The sequence below is a fragment of the Micropterus salmoides genome, unplaced genomic scaffold, assembly GCF_014851395.1.
Source record: "Micropterus salmoides isolate LMB-PRFRI ecotype aquatic unplaced genomic scaffold, ASM1485139v1 Ms_hic_scaffold_18, whole genome shotgun sequence".
Taxonomy (NCBI): Eukaryota; Metazoa; Chordata; class Actinopteri; order Centrarchiformes; family Centrarchidae; genus Micropterus; species Micropterus salmoides.
This window is the reverse complement of record NW_024040928.1, coordinates 1055733-1071837: the sequence shown is the minus strand read 5'-3', so window position 1 is coordinate 1071837 and position 16105 is coordinate 1055733.

The following is a 16105-nucleotide window of genomic DNA, read 5'->3' as shown; positions in this document are numbered from 1 at the left end:
TGAAGACCCGCCTACTTCCTGGTTTCTGTGGAGCTCTGTCAGGCTGACTTCAGTTCCACCTCGGCATTACCTCCTGCTCTTAAGGGCAGGAGGTAATGCCGAGGCAGCTGTCACAGCCAGTTGACTTGTGTGCCTCATGTGTTGATTGTGTGCCATATTAGTGAAGGAAGTACTTTGTTAGTTAGCCTCTGCATTGTGCTTTTTCCCTGGGCAGGGTCTGTGAATGGCTGCTGGGCGTTTAGTTTGTGCATTGGGGAGTCCGGGGAGGCATTTCCTCGTTGGCTTGGAGGGACCTGTTTGCGTCCCTGGTTTGCTTCAGATCCAAATTCCCCATTTCTCTGTCGGCCAGTTGTTGGACCCCTCTGGATACTGAGGTATATAGTTAGTTTTCGGGATGTGCAGTGTGGGTGCGGGGCAGGGCTGTGCTCCGGTTTGTTCTGGGTTTGTGCCTGGAGTTCTTGCCCTTGACGGGTGGGTTGGTTTTTGGTGGCATGCAGCTGAGCTAGTTGATTTTGCCTCGTAGCTGGTTTGGCTGGTGTTGTACGGCGGCCAGGGGGCGTGCTGGGCATGGGGACGGCGGACTTTTATTGGCGGGTGCACGGTGACCTGTGCAGCGCGTTTGCTGCCGGGCTGGGACTTGCTGCTGGTGTTTCTCTCCGCTGGCTTTCGCTGTCGTGTTATTCCGCTTGCCCGACCTCGCACGCGGGATTCGCAGGGGGCTGCTGGGCATTGGGTGTCGCCGTGCTCGCGCAGTGTGCGCGTTGGGCTCGTCACTTGTGCATTGGTGTTGATGATTGCGTGGCATTTGGGCATTTTGGTTGTTCGCTACGCAGCGGTGGGGTGCTGGGTGGGGGGGGAGCACTGGTCTATGTCGGTCCGGGCGCTTCCGCGGGTTACGCTTCTTGCGTTCTGTCGGCATTACATTGTCAACTGGCATTTGAAACTGGCATTTCTTCCGCGTTTGCATTGCGGAGCATCTGGGAGTCTTTGTTTTTTTTGATTGATTTATATATTTTCTTTCTCCCACCCCTATTGGCTACTGGGGTTCTTGCCTGCCTGTTGCTGGGGTAGGTGTGGCACAGTCGTGGCGTCCCACTCTCACTAACAACTACATTCTTTAACAGGCTTATGCGCACACACATGTACACACACACATACAGACACATTCACCCACACGCACACATACACACACAGTCTCACACATACACACAAACAAATTTAGGTTGTCCCTGGTAGATTTATTCCTGATGCTTTTCTTTCAGTTACTTATTTAAATTAATTATTATTCCAGCTCTCTTGGCTGTGCTGTGTTGCTTATTTATTGTTTGTGACTGTTTCTTGTTTTCATTTTTCTCTTAGTTGTCTTACTATGTCAGCTGTTGCTGCTGTTCGGCTGGTTGTCTTTTACTATTATTATTATTTTTATTGTTTGTTTTTATTTGTGTTTGTTTTTCTCCTCCCCGAGCCCCCCTCTCTGTTCTATTGCAGGTTTTGTCGCTTTCTGCAATTGGTGTTTCCCACTGCTTTTCCCTGTTGTCCCCACCTTCCATCCCCCTTCTCTTACAGGTGTTGTCCTTTCTCTGTGCTGTCTGTTTGTGCCCCCCCATCCCCGTGTCTGCCCCCCTGTCCGGCCCGGTGACAAGTCAATACATAATTAAACAAATAATAAAACAGACAAAGGAGTATATTAATACTTATTTTGTTAAAGTAAAAAAAAAATAAAATAAAAAAAAGTTAGCCTCTGCAGTTGTGTTTAGTGGAGCGATTCACTTAAGTTTGTTATAGCCTGTTTGTGGTTATGTTTAGTAGCCAGTGTCACAGTACCTTTTGAGTGTTGATTTTTGTGCACATTTACCAGCGTGTGGCTGGCAAAAGGGTGGAAATCGGGCCAGAGCCCACACTGACCACCAGTATTTTTGTGTTAGTTTTCATTAGGTGTAGTGGGTGCTGTGCTCTTTGTATTTCTTAAGAATCTACCTTGTTTAAATGTATAGTTAGGCACAGTCCTCCTTTTGAGGACCTCTTTTATTTAACTTGGTTTGTTATTTTCACAGCACCCTCATCCACCCTCCTTTTGTTGTTGTTGTTTGTTTGTTACCTGCCTGCACCTCTGGTTACCAATAAAAGTCACCTTTTTAAGAATAACTCCAGTTTATGCCTATATGTTTGAGGCCCCCACACCCCTAGACAACAGGGGGTCGTAACACTATAATAACAAAATCTAAATCACAGTTTCAAAATGATAAACATGTAATACCAAGTCTTTTCACAGCTGAATAGAAGCATTCTGGTTTGCTACTGGCTTTAAATGTACAGAATTTAAGGTTTCTACACACATAAGTAGACTAGGAGCCAGAGCGTTCAGCTATCAAGCTCCTCTCCTGTGGAACCAGGTTCCAGTTTGGGTTCAGGAGGCAGACACCATCTCCACATTTAAGAGTAGGCTTACGACTTTCCTCTTTGATAAAGCTTATAGTTAGGGCTGGCTCAGGTAGTCCTGAACCATCCCTTAGTTATGCTGCTATAGGCCTAGACTGCCGGGGGACTTCCCATGATGCACTGAGCTCCTCTCTCCCCTACTTTCTCTCCCTCTGTATGCAACCTTATCCCATTATTGCATGTTACTAACACAACTTCTCCCCTTTCTGGTAGTCTTGTGCTTTCTCGTCTCTCTCCTCTCTCCTCCTATCACTTCCTGCAGGTTTTCTGGCTCTGGAGCTGTGGAGTCTGGATCTGTGGCTGCGGGTCACCTTCTGCCCCCGTGTTCCTGCTCGACACCCTCTGCTGCAACGACTATTGTTGCTAGTCTTATTGTTATTATTGTTATTATAATCATTAACATTACGACTGTTACCATTAACACTATTATAAATATCTGTACCATTTTTCATTTAGTCTATAGCAACATTACCTTCGCTGTCTGTACCTCTGTGTGTATATTGTGTAGGCTGCCTCCCTCCCCTCTCTCTCTCCTTACATCTCTCTCTCTCTCTCTCTCTCTCTCTCTCCTTACATCCCTCTCTCTCTCTCTCTCACCCCAACCGGTCGAGGCAGATGGCCGCCCACCCTGAGCCATGGTTCTGCTCGAGGTTTCTGCCTCTTAAAAGGAAGTTTTTCCTTGCCTCTGTCACCTAGTGCTGCTCTTGGTGGGAACTGTTGGGCTTCTGTAAATAACATCACAGAGTACGGTCTAGACCTGCTCTTTTATGAAAAGCGCTGTGAGATAACTGTTGTTGTGATTTGGCGCTATATAAATAAAATTGAATTGAATTGAATTGAATTGAATTGAATACAGTACATCCATTGCACACACCTGAACGTTATCTCTCTGACATCTGTACAGGTTTCAATTTATTTTCATGGCTTCAACAAATCCATCTGAGGCAAGAGAGCATTGTGTCCCTCTTTTTCTGGTCAATGCAGTATACTCTTCTACATTTCAACTACACAAATACACTTCCTCTGTATTCATCACATATTTAACACATTAAAAACTAACTAAAGTATATGCTACTCATGAACAGTGTAGCTTATGCTGCCTTACCACAACTCTCAGGGAGTCCTTCCCACTGTTCACTGGACACACTGGCTGAGGTCTTTGAGTGCATATGTATGTTTCCTCTGTTATGTGATAACATCCTCCTCCCCACCCACATTCAAAAGGCTCTCTGTCTTCACAGCAAAGACTTATTTCATCCTGCTGACTAATCAAACTGAGCTGAACTGAGAGGAGGTGAGGGGTGATGACTCTGATGGAAAGCTACAGCACATTGTGAGGAGTAATGATCCGGCCCAACTCATCCTGAAGATTTTTATTTACATATTTTTTCTTACTTACTTGATGGGTGTTTCCAGAAACATCTTTAATGAGTGATTTCACACACACAGGAATAAGGCAAAGTTGCTATGGTCATTACTGTGCTATTGTACATTTTTATTCTGTTCATCAATGAAATTGCAATTCATCAGCTGAAACCCAAAGTCCATGTGTAAAACAAACCACCTATAGTACTCAATAGGAAAGCTATTTGGTGCTATAAAATCTAAATTCTTTAGACTTGCACAAGAAAAAAGAATTGATGTCAGTTGTCAGCACTTAGACTGGAACGAGGAGGCAGCATGTCAGTGACGTCTGGAGTTCAGCTTTGATTGTAGTTGAGGACTGTCAGTGGAATGTCCTGATAATTAGTGCAGGTATTTAGACAGATACTGTCATCAGTGTGTAGAAGGATATCATGGCCATGTCACATTAACATGTAGACATGAACCATTCCTATTACAGGAATGACCAGGCCACAGTGAGTTGATGGGTCATTAGGATGAGCTAGTTCTCCTCAGCCACACTGGGCAGAGAGTGCTGTTGAAAAACACGTGAAGTGGTGGCTGTAGTAGCAGAACAGGAGTTGTTGAAAAATACTACACTTATTGTCAATTCTATAATTGATAGAAACAACAGGACTCATGGAAGGAATAAAAGAAATGAAATGAAGAAAATGATCTATGAACATGAAGCTCTGTGCTCTTTATCACTTGTAACTCGAGCAGTTGTTCATTACATTTACATTTACTCATTTGGCAGACACTTTTATCCAAAGCGACTTACATTTGAGGAAGAACATCCAATCATCAACAGAGCATCATATACAGCACAAGATCTACAACTGACAATACATATTAATAAAGCAGCAATAAATACTAGAAAGAGCTAATGGCACATATCCCTTCAATGGGGTAAATACCTAGGGAAAGAAGTTAGGATCTGTTTTGATCCTGAATGATGGCTCCAGTTTTTCAGTGATTGTTGAACTGAACCTCCTCCGGAGCAGATTAGTCTGTTATACTCTAAAAGATATGAGATTAGTTTGATCTACTCTGGTTAAAAGTGATCCAGCCAAGTTTGGTCCAAAGATAGCTGGCCACTAGCAGGCCACTAACCCTGCCTCGTGTTACAGGCCTGTATTTTATGGCAGGTTAACTTGAACTTTACCCCTGGTCCCAGGCCAGTTTTCCCAGACCCCTATTCCAACCTTGGAATTTAACCAGTGCTACAACCTTCAGTCCAGACTGAAACACAACACAACCTGTCTCTGAAGTTCTATCTAGCACTTCTTCTCTCAGTGTTGGCCCATAAGTCAGAGAATATTAATAATGTACAGTTTGAAACAGTATACCATTTCCTAGGTTAGAGTAGCCTACTAACTGAATACATTTGTGTTTGTTTCATTTTTTAAATAAATGGTTGTTAAAAGCACATTACTGTGTTTTAGAGTTGCTAAGTCTCATGTCTTCAAACTTGTTCACTTTTTCAAAACACTTCACACAGTCAGCACAGCAGCAGTTAATGTGGACCACTTTTCATTGCTTGACCCGTACACACACAACAGCAGAGCATCATTTCTGCTCAAACACAAACCCACACAAAGCTGAACCAGAAGACACTGTCATGAAATACAGGCTGCATTCTGATCTCTAATTCCAAATTCTTCAAAGTTTCAACTTACAATTTTTTTTAGCACCAAAAAATAGCTCATTTCCTCTTATTGACTGTGAATAAAATGTAATCTGCATTAAATAAAGTAGTAGTTAAGCCAGATTTTTACCTTTGCGTTTAGTCTACACTGTAGCCCACGGCATAAGATACGCACAGAGGCCCGAATTTATACTTGGGTTAGTATCTGTGTCCTTCTGCGATTAACCGCCACAACGCTAGTTGGCAGTAGCATTATAGCGTCCACTCTGTTGACTTCTGCCGGCCGACCAAATTGATCACATTCTGATAATGAAACAAGTGAAATGTGCTAATTGTTTGAGGTAGGTGTGGTGCTGTGTTAAGAGTAAGTATCTTAGTATAGGTAAATGCTTGTAAGCAATTGAATAAAACTATAAGAAAATGAAATGCTAATTACAAAACTCTGAAGGTAGGAACGTTAAGTGTATTTAACAAACTAGATAGCTAACTACTTACTTTAACCTACAGTGTCTCCTTAGCTTGTGTGATGCAAAAAAAAAAAGCAGACTATTGAAGCAGACTGCTGCATTTCTGATGGATTTCTGTGACATAAACAATGAGGCTGGACAATATTCCCAAAAATGTTATCACAATAAAAGGTTACATATCTTTCAATATCGATAATTATCATGAAGTATCAAATCGTTATTTCTTTTGAGTTTAAAGGTTGATTTTTGCTCCTGAGCTAAAGTTGAAGAAATCTGATGGTTATTTGTGGTTTAAACTCTTCTTTATGGTTATTCTTGACAAACAGTGGATCACTTCACAAATCTGAGGTAGAACATTCAAAACAATTATGATAAAATCTTTGTCAACAAATATTCATGAGTAAAATTAAGTAAAAGCTTTTTTCAGTCCTTTTTCCTCAACAAAATAAACATCTTAATAAAAAATTAAGCCCTAATTTGTGTATGATTCAATTGAATCAAACATTTATTCAAAATGTATTGAACATTTATATCGTGATAATTATTGTTTTTTAATTATTGATAATTAGTTTATTGTCCAGCACTACCATGCAGTAAAGAAGTGACCTTATTTCTGTTGTAATGGAATAGTGGTTTATGCTACATAAAAATATAAAATATAATTTTACAAAGACAGTAGTGACACTAATTGAAATGCTGCCTGTTGATAGTGATTTTATCACTATATGAGTGTTTCTGTTGGCAGACAAATGCTGTCAGTGTTCAGATACACAACTTGATCCTGAGATGAAGTGTTATGCGTGCATCAGGGCGTTTTGGATGTGAGATGAACTGAAGCTGAGCTGCATGTCGGTAAGTAGGAGATTTTAGAAAAAGTAAACTCATAAAAAAATGTGACTTTGCAATTATACAAAACTGTAATCAGTTTTTGTTCTCTGAAATATGGAGAAAAATACACAGACACGCAGACACATGCAGTTGCAGGCATTTTATTTTTGTTCTCTGGAGCACTCAACAGCCAAGTCGTGACTCGAAAACTTTATGATGAGAAAAAGCTGTCGTAAAAAACATTGGTCACTTTCATTTCACTCTGAGGCACCAAAACAAATTTTTAAGTTTTAATTGCATCTCCATCTCTTGTTATATAGAAACCACCAAACCAGATACAAAAACAACATGGTGCCCGGGTACACACTTGACTGGTCCCAGTTTGGCAGGGGCAGTTTATTAAGAGCACCAGAGCTACTGTAACTTAACCCATAGAAATGAGAAATTATAGACTTTCCCTGAAGACAAACGGACATAGACTGAGCAGAGCTATCACACCAGGAATAACATTGGTGATGAATCTTTTGTTGGTCTAAAAATGTTAACATTTAAATACATTGACAATGACTGACTCTGCCTTTTTAAGAAGTGTATGTATATAGTGTGTATTATGTATTTAGTTCTCTTTATAACAGCTGGTGGCCAGTGCTGCTTGGTGTTCAGAGGCACACACACACATAATAAACATTTTGTCCATAGAATTAATCTATGGAAGCCCTGAGAGAGACAAAACACTGGTCATTTTCTAAGTCTGATGTAAAATGTTTTCTCTCCTGTGTTTATGATTTACGGTGAGAAAAGGTTTTTTTTTTTTTTTTTACTAAAATGTTTCACCTGTTCGAAAAAAGGCTTAGGCTCTTTTTAAACCTGTTCTTAGGTCATAAAACAGGAGAGAAAACAATTTATATCACTAGATACAACAATGTATTACTAGACTTTTTTGGGCTCTCAGGGCTTCCATAGTATCCCCAGAAGACATGCACAGGTCATCCGTGTCAGTATTCAGCCCAGGGAGGCAGGAAATGACCACCATTCCATGTGTGCTGTGTATTTACAAAGGGATATTACAGATCCACCCACACACTGCCATTAATCTGTCCTACAATACACCAGCTTTCAGTATAAGGTTGCTATTCAAAAATGCATGGCAGGGAATTTTTTCATATAGTGACGAACTTGCAAAACGGGAGCTTCCACATAATACACATAACGCATGTAGAGCAACAGCTGAGCAACACATTTCTTGAGTTGCATGTAACATAATGCCACAAACTTTAATTGAGATTCTTCATAAACCTTTAGGAGAATGGAAAAGCTTGGTGTGTTATACTGAAGGAAGATTAACTTTGCTGCAGAGCTAAAAAAATTGGATTTTGATGACACGTTCAGTTGTGTGATCTCAATTTGAGAGGTTTGATTTGTTGGACTTTCATGATATAGCATGTTACAGGGCTCATGGCACAACGGTCATGGAAAAAAGCACTGACATTATTTCCATCCATCCATCGTCAACCGCTTATCTTGCGTACAGGGTCGCGGGGGGCTGGAGCCAATCCCAGCTGACCTTGGGCGAAAGGCCGGGTACATCCTGGACAGGTCACTGACATTATTTTAGCTTTTTAATTCTAATGAAAAGTCCAATGATTTGATCATGCTAATATAAATTGTCTGTGTATCAACTATGAATTCAGTTTTGATCTCTGGACAAGCAGTCAGGCAGAACATACTGAGCATGCTCACAGATGCACAGTTCTGTGTTTGCACAGCTTTGATACAAAATAAACTACACTGGCTGTGGTTATCACTATGAGAATACACACCAGACACTGCAGAAACATGGCTCTGTAGGTAGAAACTGGCTTGTAAAATAATAGACCTCTGTGACTGCAAGTACTTCAGAATGAGAATCACATGAGGCAGACAGAATAAGCCCTTTAACTGTGTACAGAATTTGGTAAACCTTTTACCATGTATTATTAGATTGAAATAAACACTCATGTGCTAACAGCACTCAAAACCCTCGAGACAGATTAGCATCTGTGGCCTTCCAGGGTGAAAAACCAGCTACAGACACACAATTACACAGAGACAAGTTTGCACTTAACTACATTAATTTCTTAACCCTTACACTAACACAGTGGTTCTCAACATTTTTAAGGCCAGAGCCCCCCTATCCATTATCCAGGTCCCTTACCGCCCCCTATCAAAAAGATGTTGACTATTTGCCCTAAAAATTGTTGATTGTTATTATATTGTTGTTTTTACTATTGTTATTAAAAAAGCACATAATTGAATGACAAACAAAATTATTACTTTTCCAGGGAACAAAAAAGCCATGTGAATAGTACTTATATTTAATTAATAAATGTAAATGTTCCTCCCAGAAACTGTGTGTGAAGCCAGAGTGGGGGGGTCTGGGGTCCAGCCCCAGAAGATTTTGAGCATTAAAGACTTAATTTCCTGCATTCTGCTGAAAATTTCTGCTCCAATTTTTGCCTTTTCTGAACCTTATGGTTGAAATGTTTTTATATAAAGGGAAACACAAAACTGAGGTGACAGGTGACAATTCAAATTATAATAGAGTGGAATATAATGCAGTAAAGCTCTCAGGCATTCTTTTGCTTTTAAAGATGTTTCTCTCAACTTAATATCATCCCTGCTGAGTTAGCACACAATTCAGTCTTCCCTCCTCTTTTGTATCTTTTTTTGGGGGATTTAACCTCTATAAATTTGTTTAAGGCACATTTTCACCTCAGTGATAAATTAATTCATTTTAATTCGGCGTCCTGGTGTAGTGCCAACTGTTCAATTCAATTCAATTCAATTTTATTTATATAGCGCCAAATCACAACAACAGTTATCTCACAGCGCTTTTCATAAAAGAGCAGGTATAGACCGTACTCTGTGATGATATTTACAGAAGCCCAACAGTTCCCACCAAGAGCAAGCACTAGGCGACATAGGCAAGGAAAAACTTCCTTTTAAGAGGCAGAAACCTCGAGCAGAACCATGGCTCAGGGTGGGCGGACATCTGCCTCGACCGGTTGGGGTGAGAGAGAGAGAGAGAGAGAGAGAGAGAGAGAGAGAGAGAGAGAGAGAGAGAGATGTAAGGAGAGAGAGAGAGAGAGAGAGGGGAGGGAGGCAGCCTACACAATAAACACACAGAGGTACAGACAGTGAAGGTGATGTTGCTATAGACTAAATGAAAAATGGCACAGATATTTATAGTAGTGTCAATGGCAACTGTCGCAATGCTAATGATTACAACAATAACAATAAGACTAGCAACAATAGTCGTTGCAGTAGAGGGTGTCGAGCAGGAACACGGGGGCAGCAGGTGACCCGCAGCCACAGATCCAGACTCCACAGCTCCAGAGCCAGAAAACCTGCAGGAAGTGATAGGAGAGAGGAGAGAGACGAGAAAGCACAAGACTACCAGAAAGGGGAGAAGTTGTGTTAGTAACATGAAATAATGGGATAAGGTTGCATACAGAGGGAGAGAAAGTAGAGGAGAGAGGAGCTCAGTGCATCATGGGAAATCCCCCGGCAGTCTAGGCCTATAGCAGCATAACTAAGGGATGGTTCAGGACTCACCTGAGCCAGCCCTAACTATAAGCTTTATCAAAGAGGAAAGTCTTAAGCCTACTCTTAAATGTGGAGATGGTGTCTGCCTCCTGAACCCAAACTGGAACCTGGTTCCACAGGAGAGGAGCTTGATAGCTGAACGCTCTGGCTCCTAGTCTACTTTTGGAGACTCTAGGAACCACAAGTAACCCTGCATTCTGGGAGCACAGTGCTCTGGTGGGGTAGTAAGGTACTATGAGCTCTTTAAGATAAGATGGTGCCTGACCATTAAGAGCTTTGTAGGTAAGAGGAATGATTTTAAATTCTATTCTGGATTTTACTGGAAGCCAATGCAAAGAAGCTAAAACAGGAGAAATGTGATCTCTTTTCCTGGTTCCTGTCAGAACACGTGCTGCAGCATTCTGGATCAGCTGAAGAGTCTTAATGGACTTTTTCGAGCAGCCTGATAATAAGGAATTGCAGTAATCCAGCCTAGAAGTAACAAATGCATGGACTAGTTTTTCTGCATCATTTTTAGACAGGATGTTCCTGATTTTCGCAATATTACGTAGGTGAAAAAAGGCGGTCCTTGAAATTTGCTTAATGTGAGACTTAAACGACATGTCCTGATCAAAGATAACTCCAAGATTCCTCACAGTGGTGCTGGAGGCCAAGGCGATGCCATCCAGGGAAACTATATCTTTACTGTGTCACTTTACTTGAGGCAGTTCTTCACTATTAGTTTATATTGTTTACTCATTAGTTTAGGTCTAGCGTACTTTATATATGCTTTTGTTTAACTTTCTCTATTACTCTGTACTTATTTCTGTCCTTGTGCTGCTGCAAAACCTGAATTTCACCTCTGGGAAGGCTCAAAATCGTTAAATCCCACCCGCTTGACATTTGACCGTGACAATAATAATCTACAGTGTCTGGATCATTGTTATTGTCCATTCAAGGACAGCTACAAGGCTAATACTCTCTAAACATTTGGCAAGCCTTCATCCTCCGCGTAGCAGAATATACAAAGGCAAAGTATAATTCAGGAAACTGTGATGACGAGGGAGGTCAGGCACTGGACCGCCCCACTGAGTGTCATAGACTGAGATCTGTTCCAGTCCAGCTTTACTAACAATGAGTTGACGGAAGTAGTGACGAGTTTCACAGCAATGATGGTCAACGATAGCATCCCTACCTAACCAGGAAGCATGGGTTCGGTTTGATTATAAATAAAATTGAAATTAATTGAATTGGGTAGATGAATCCATCCGCACTGCTTTGAGGAACGATACTCAGGACTCGCTACGATAGATGTGGAGAAATACAGTCTGAGATAGTATGTGGTCTCTGTATGCAACCTCATCCCATTAATGCATGTTACTAACTCGACTTCTCCCCTTTCCGGTAGTCTTGTGCTTTCTCGTCCCTCTCCTCTCTCCTCCTATCACTTCCTGCAGGTTTTCTGGCTCTGGAGCTGTGGAGTCTGGATCTGTGGCTGCGGGTCACCTGCTGCCCCCGTGTTCCTGCTCGACACCCTCTGCTGCAACGACTATTGTTGCTAGTCCTATTGTTATTATTGTTATTATAATCATTAACATTACGATTGTTACCATTAACACTACTATAAATATCTGTACCATTTTTTCATTTAGTCTATAGCAACATTACCTTCACTGTCTGTACCTCTGTGTGTGTATATTGTGTAGGCTGCCTCCCTCCCCTCTCTCCTTCCATCCCTCCCTCTCTCTCTCTCTCTCTCTCTCTCTCTCTCTGAAGTCTTTCCTTGCCTCTGTCGCCTAGTGCTGCTCTTGGTGGGAATTGTTGGGCTTCTGTAAATAACATCATAGAGTACGGTCTAGACCTGCTCTTTTATGAAAAGCGCTGTGAGATGTGATTTGGTGCTATATAAATTAAATTGACTCGAATTGAATTTTGAGGCAGAAACAACCTTTCAGTCAATAAGTAGAGGCTGCAATTACTTTCTGGCAAGTAGAACAATGCCTTTTATGTGTGTGTGTTTGGCCATATTTCAACAGGTAAAAAGGACTGGATTGGTTGGTACACAGCAAGTTAAATAATGTAGAGTCTTAAGGATAATTGCAAAAGAGATCATGTCTTTATTTTATATATAAATCAGCAGAAAGTCACGTTAATTATAGGCTACATTTGTTTTCCAAATATGAACAAGTATATTAGACATAGGCCTGCCAAACACATAATCTATCGGCAACAACAGGCTTCTATTATTGCCTGTAATCACATAAATGTCCCATCCAACACTTATTTGGCCACAATTGTGATTATTCTATTAAAAGAAATGTTAAAAATATGCCTATCACAAAGACATATCTTTGCTATTACCACGGACATAAAGTGATGTTTATTTGCACGTTAAGTATGTTTGTTCCAGATAAAAGCAGCTGTAGACGTAAAGAGACTGGGCGATCATTTTTTGGCACAACACCTGTACGCTCTGCTGTCCGGTATTTCTGGCCACGTAAAATCTTATTTCAGGTCTGTTAACAACTTATACAGTCTATGAATAACACACAGTTACAAACGGGGACATGGACAGCTCCAGACGGGCCACCAAAACCTGGGACTGTCCCCGGAAAACGGGGACATCTGGTCACCCTATTCAAAACACTTAGTTTGACATTGTGCACTTTTCCCTTTACAAAATGTATCTAAGGCTACGTTCAGACTGCAGGCCTTAATGCTCAATTCCGATTATTTTGTTTGACAGTTCACATTACTGCTTAAATGTGGCCCATATCAGACTTCAGTGTGTACTGTCCGCGACCTGAAAGTGACCCACATGCGCGGAAGAATAACACGACGTCACACGCAGCAGCACGCTGTTGTACAGAAGCAAACAATGAGCCATAGAGGGTAGCTCCAGTTAGCTCCGATTAGCTCCTACTTGCTAACTCTCCCAATTTCCACGGGAGACTCCTGCATTTCACTGTCCTCTCACGGGTCACATTTCTCCCGAATTATGACAGGTGCAGGTGCTCAAAGTATAAAAGGGGCACATGGAACAAGGATTTAAATAGGGCTGTTCTCAAAATATCGATACAGAAATATATTGTTATGTATTCCTTGATTATATGTGTATACAGATGCTTCAGTATCGCTACATCAACAAATGCTGTGACACAGTTTTGAAAAAGAAACACAGGGAATACTGAGATCTAGCTTTAAAACAAGGTGGGCTGACATAACTTACAGGGAACAGATGCTGTTGAGGGGTTGCTGTTGCTGCTGCTGCTGCTGCTGCTGCTGCTGATACTACGGGAGGTGATCTGTGACTAGAGATATTATAACAAACATAGGAGATATATTAGCTGATGAATCAAATATGTGACCATGACAAGATGTAAAGATTGCTGACAGTATTTGGGACCGGCTCACTATGACTGACCTGCTGTAGTGCTGCAGCCGCTGCCAAGGCTGACTGCTATGAGAAAATAAGAGGGAGATGCTCACAGAGACTGCTGCACACCGAGAGCTGCAGGTAGAGGAAATAAGATATCAGGTTAAAAAAAGTGTGGGAAATAATCTGGGAAGGAAACTTACTGGGAGAAAGGACTAGGTTAGCCAAGGCAGGTTGTAAGAGTGAGACATATCTTTAGACAGGTGTGTGTGTGTGTGTGTGTAGGCAATATTGTGATAATGATTTTATATATTGCATTGAGAATCTGAGATATATTTGGATTTTGATTGACTATATGTCAATAATAACCATGACAGAGCAGCATTTACCTTTCACATTAACATTTCATACCTTTGTCTGAAATCTATATAGGGCCTTTTCTTCTTCACTCTTTTCTTTGATGTCAGGAATATTATTTACCTCTCATGGAGTGCGCCCTGATGCTGTCCGGGGGAGATTCACCGGCTGACACATAGGCCTGTGAAATAGCCTCGCACAGCCAGTGAGACAGGCACTGAGCTGACAGGGGAACTTCAGGTCTGCTGTCACTGGCCTGTGCTCTACGCCCACTTAAGGAAATGCTTTACCTTCATGACAGGACGAGATGGCGGCAGTGTAGGTCTTAACCGTAATGAACGCCAGACCTCTGTCCATCAGCAGCTGGAGGAACGAAAGCACCGCAGGCAGTAGACAGACAACCCAGTCCCACCCCTGGTCCAGACACATTTGGAGGAGTAAGGACTGAGTGGACTGACCCTTGGATGGTACACACCATTTCTTGTAAGCTCAGTGAGAACCACAGGGCACACTGAAAGTTCCCTCGGTTGGCGAACAGATCCACCTCTGCCACTCCAAATCTGAGCGAGGGCCCCCCTCGACATGATGTCCGCCCCCCTGTTTGACACACAAGGGATGTACTTATTTTTATAAACATTAACTCATCTTAATGAAACACTGTTCCCACTTTAGTTCCAGAAACTACAAAGAAATATTGTTAATGATTAATAAGTGCATAATAAAGTATTTATTAATTTAAATAAGACACTGTTCCCACTTAAATAACATTGATAAGTAGTCTAGAAACTGTTAACAAGCTTTTAGAAAGTGCTCATAAATATCTTACAAGCAATTATACCTGTGTTTTAGGATATTTCTACACTCTAAAAAAGAATGCACTGGCTCTACTTAAAACAATTACAGTAATTATTTGCAGTGATCATTTTTAAGTAATTCCAACTCAAGCCATTTTTGAGTAACTCTCATGAGACTTTTATAGTTAGACTAACTCAATTAGTTTAGTAACCAACGTGATTCGCTTTGTCATCTACAAGCTTAATTAAGTTGAACCAACTTGATTTTAATGATAAGGTTTAAGTGTTATTAGGTGGTCGAAATGTTACATTTTAAGTTATTCAAACTTCTTTGTTTTGCTTTCATTCTACTGCAAATTGTTACCTTAATGTTTTAGAGTATAATCAACTTATTTCACTTAAGTCAGAAGAAATTACATAGCAATTGTAGTTTCAACAAACCTTATTGTAACTACACATTACAGGTGCTGTATGTTGCTCAACAACACATAACATATAACAGTTGCAGCCTTTTGTGAATTTTTCACATTTTTAGAACAGAAGTTTACTTTTTAGAAACATTACCTTCAGACTGCCTTTCAGACCATCCAGCTCAAGGAATACGCTTTTGGGTATCTGAGGTTGAGTGCATATATCAGCCCTATTGTGCAAGGCACAAGATCTGGTACATCCAGGTCTTCCAAGACTCAATCACGATCGTTGCACAGGTTGGCACCTCTGGTTACAAGGATCTTCATCACTTCATTGGCAATATCCTCACCATCATCCTGGCATAAGTAATGTCAGAATAAATGTCAGTGTCTAACACAAAGAACCAGTGTGTAGGATTTAGGAGCATTCAGCGGTGAAATTGCGGTGAATTGCCATTGAAACTAGTTAATAGGGCTGGGCCATATTGACCAAAGAGTCATATCCCGGTACTGTTAGGCAAAACTCCGGTATAAAATCTATATTGGTATTTTATGCTAAGTTGGCTGTGTGTGTGTGTGTGTGTGTGTGTGTGTGTGTGTGTGTGTGTGTTCGGGAAGGGGTGGGGGGTGTGTGTGTGTGTGTGTGTGTGTGGGGGGGGTGTTAATTACACTTCATTCTCCACCTTATTTAAGTGTCACTCACTTGTTGAATCTGCCTCCTTCAGTTCTCTTCACACTCACAGACCTAACGTACCTCTGCTGCAAACACGTCAGTGCGCCCTGCTTCTTTCAGTCTCTCCCTGGTAACCTCTATGTTGGTAACTTTCTCCATCAGTAGG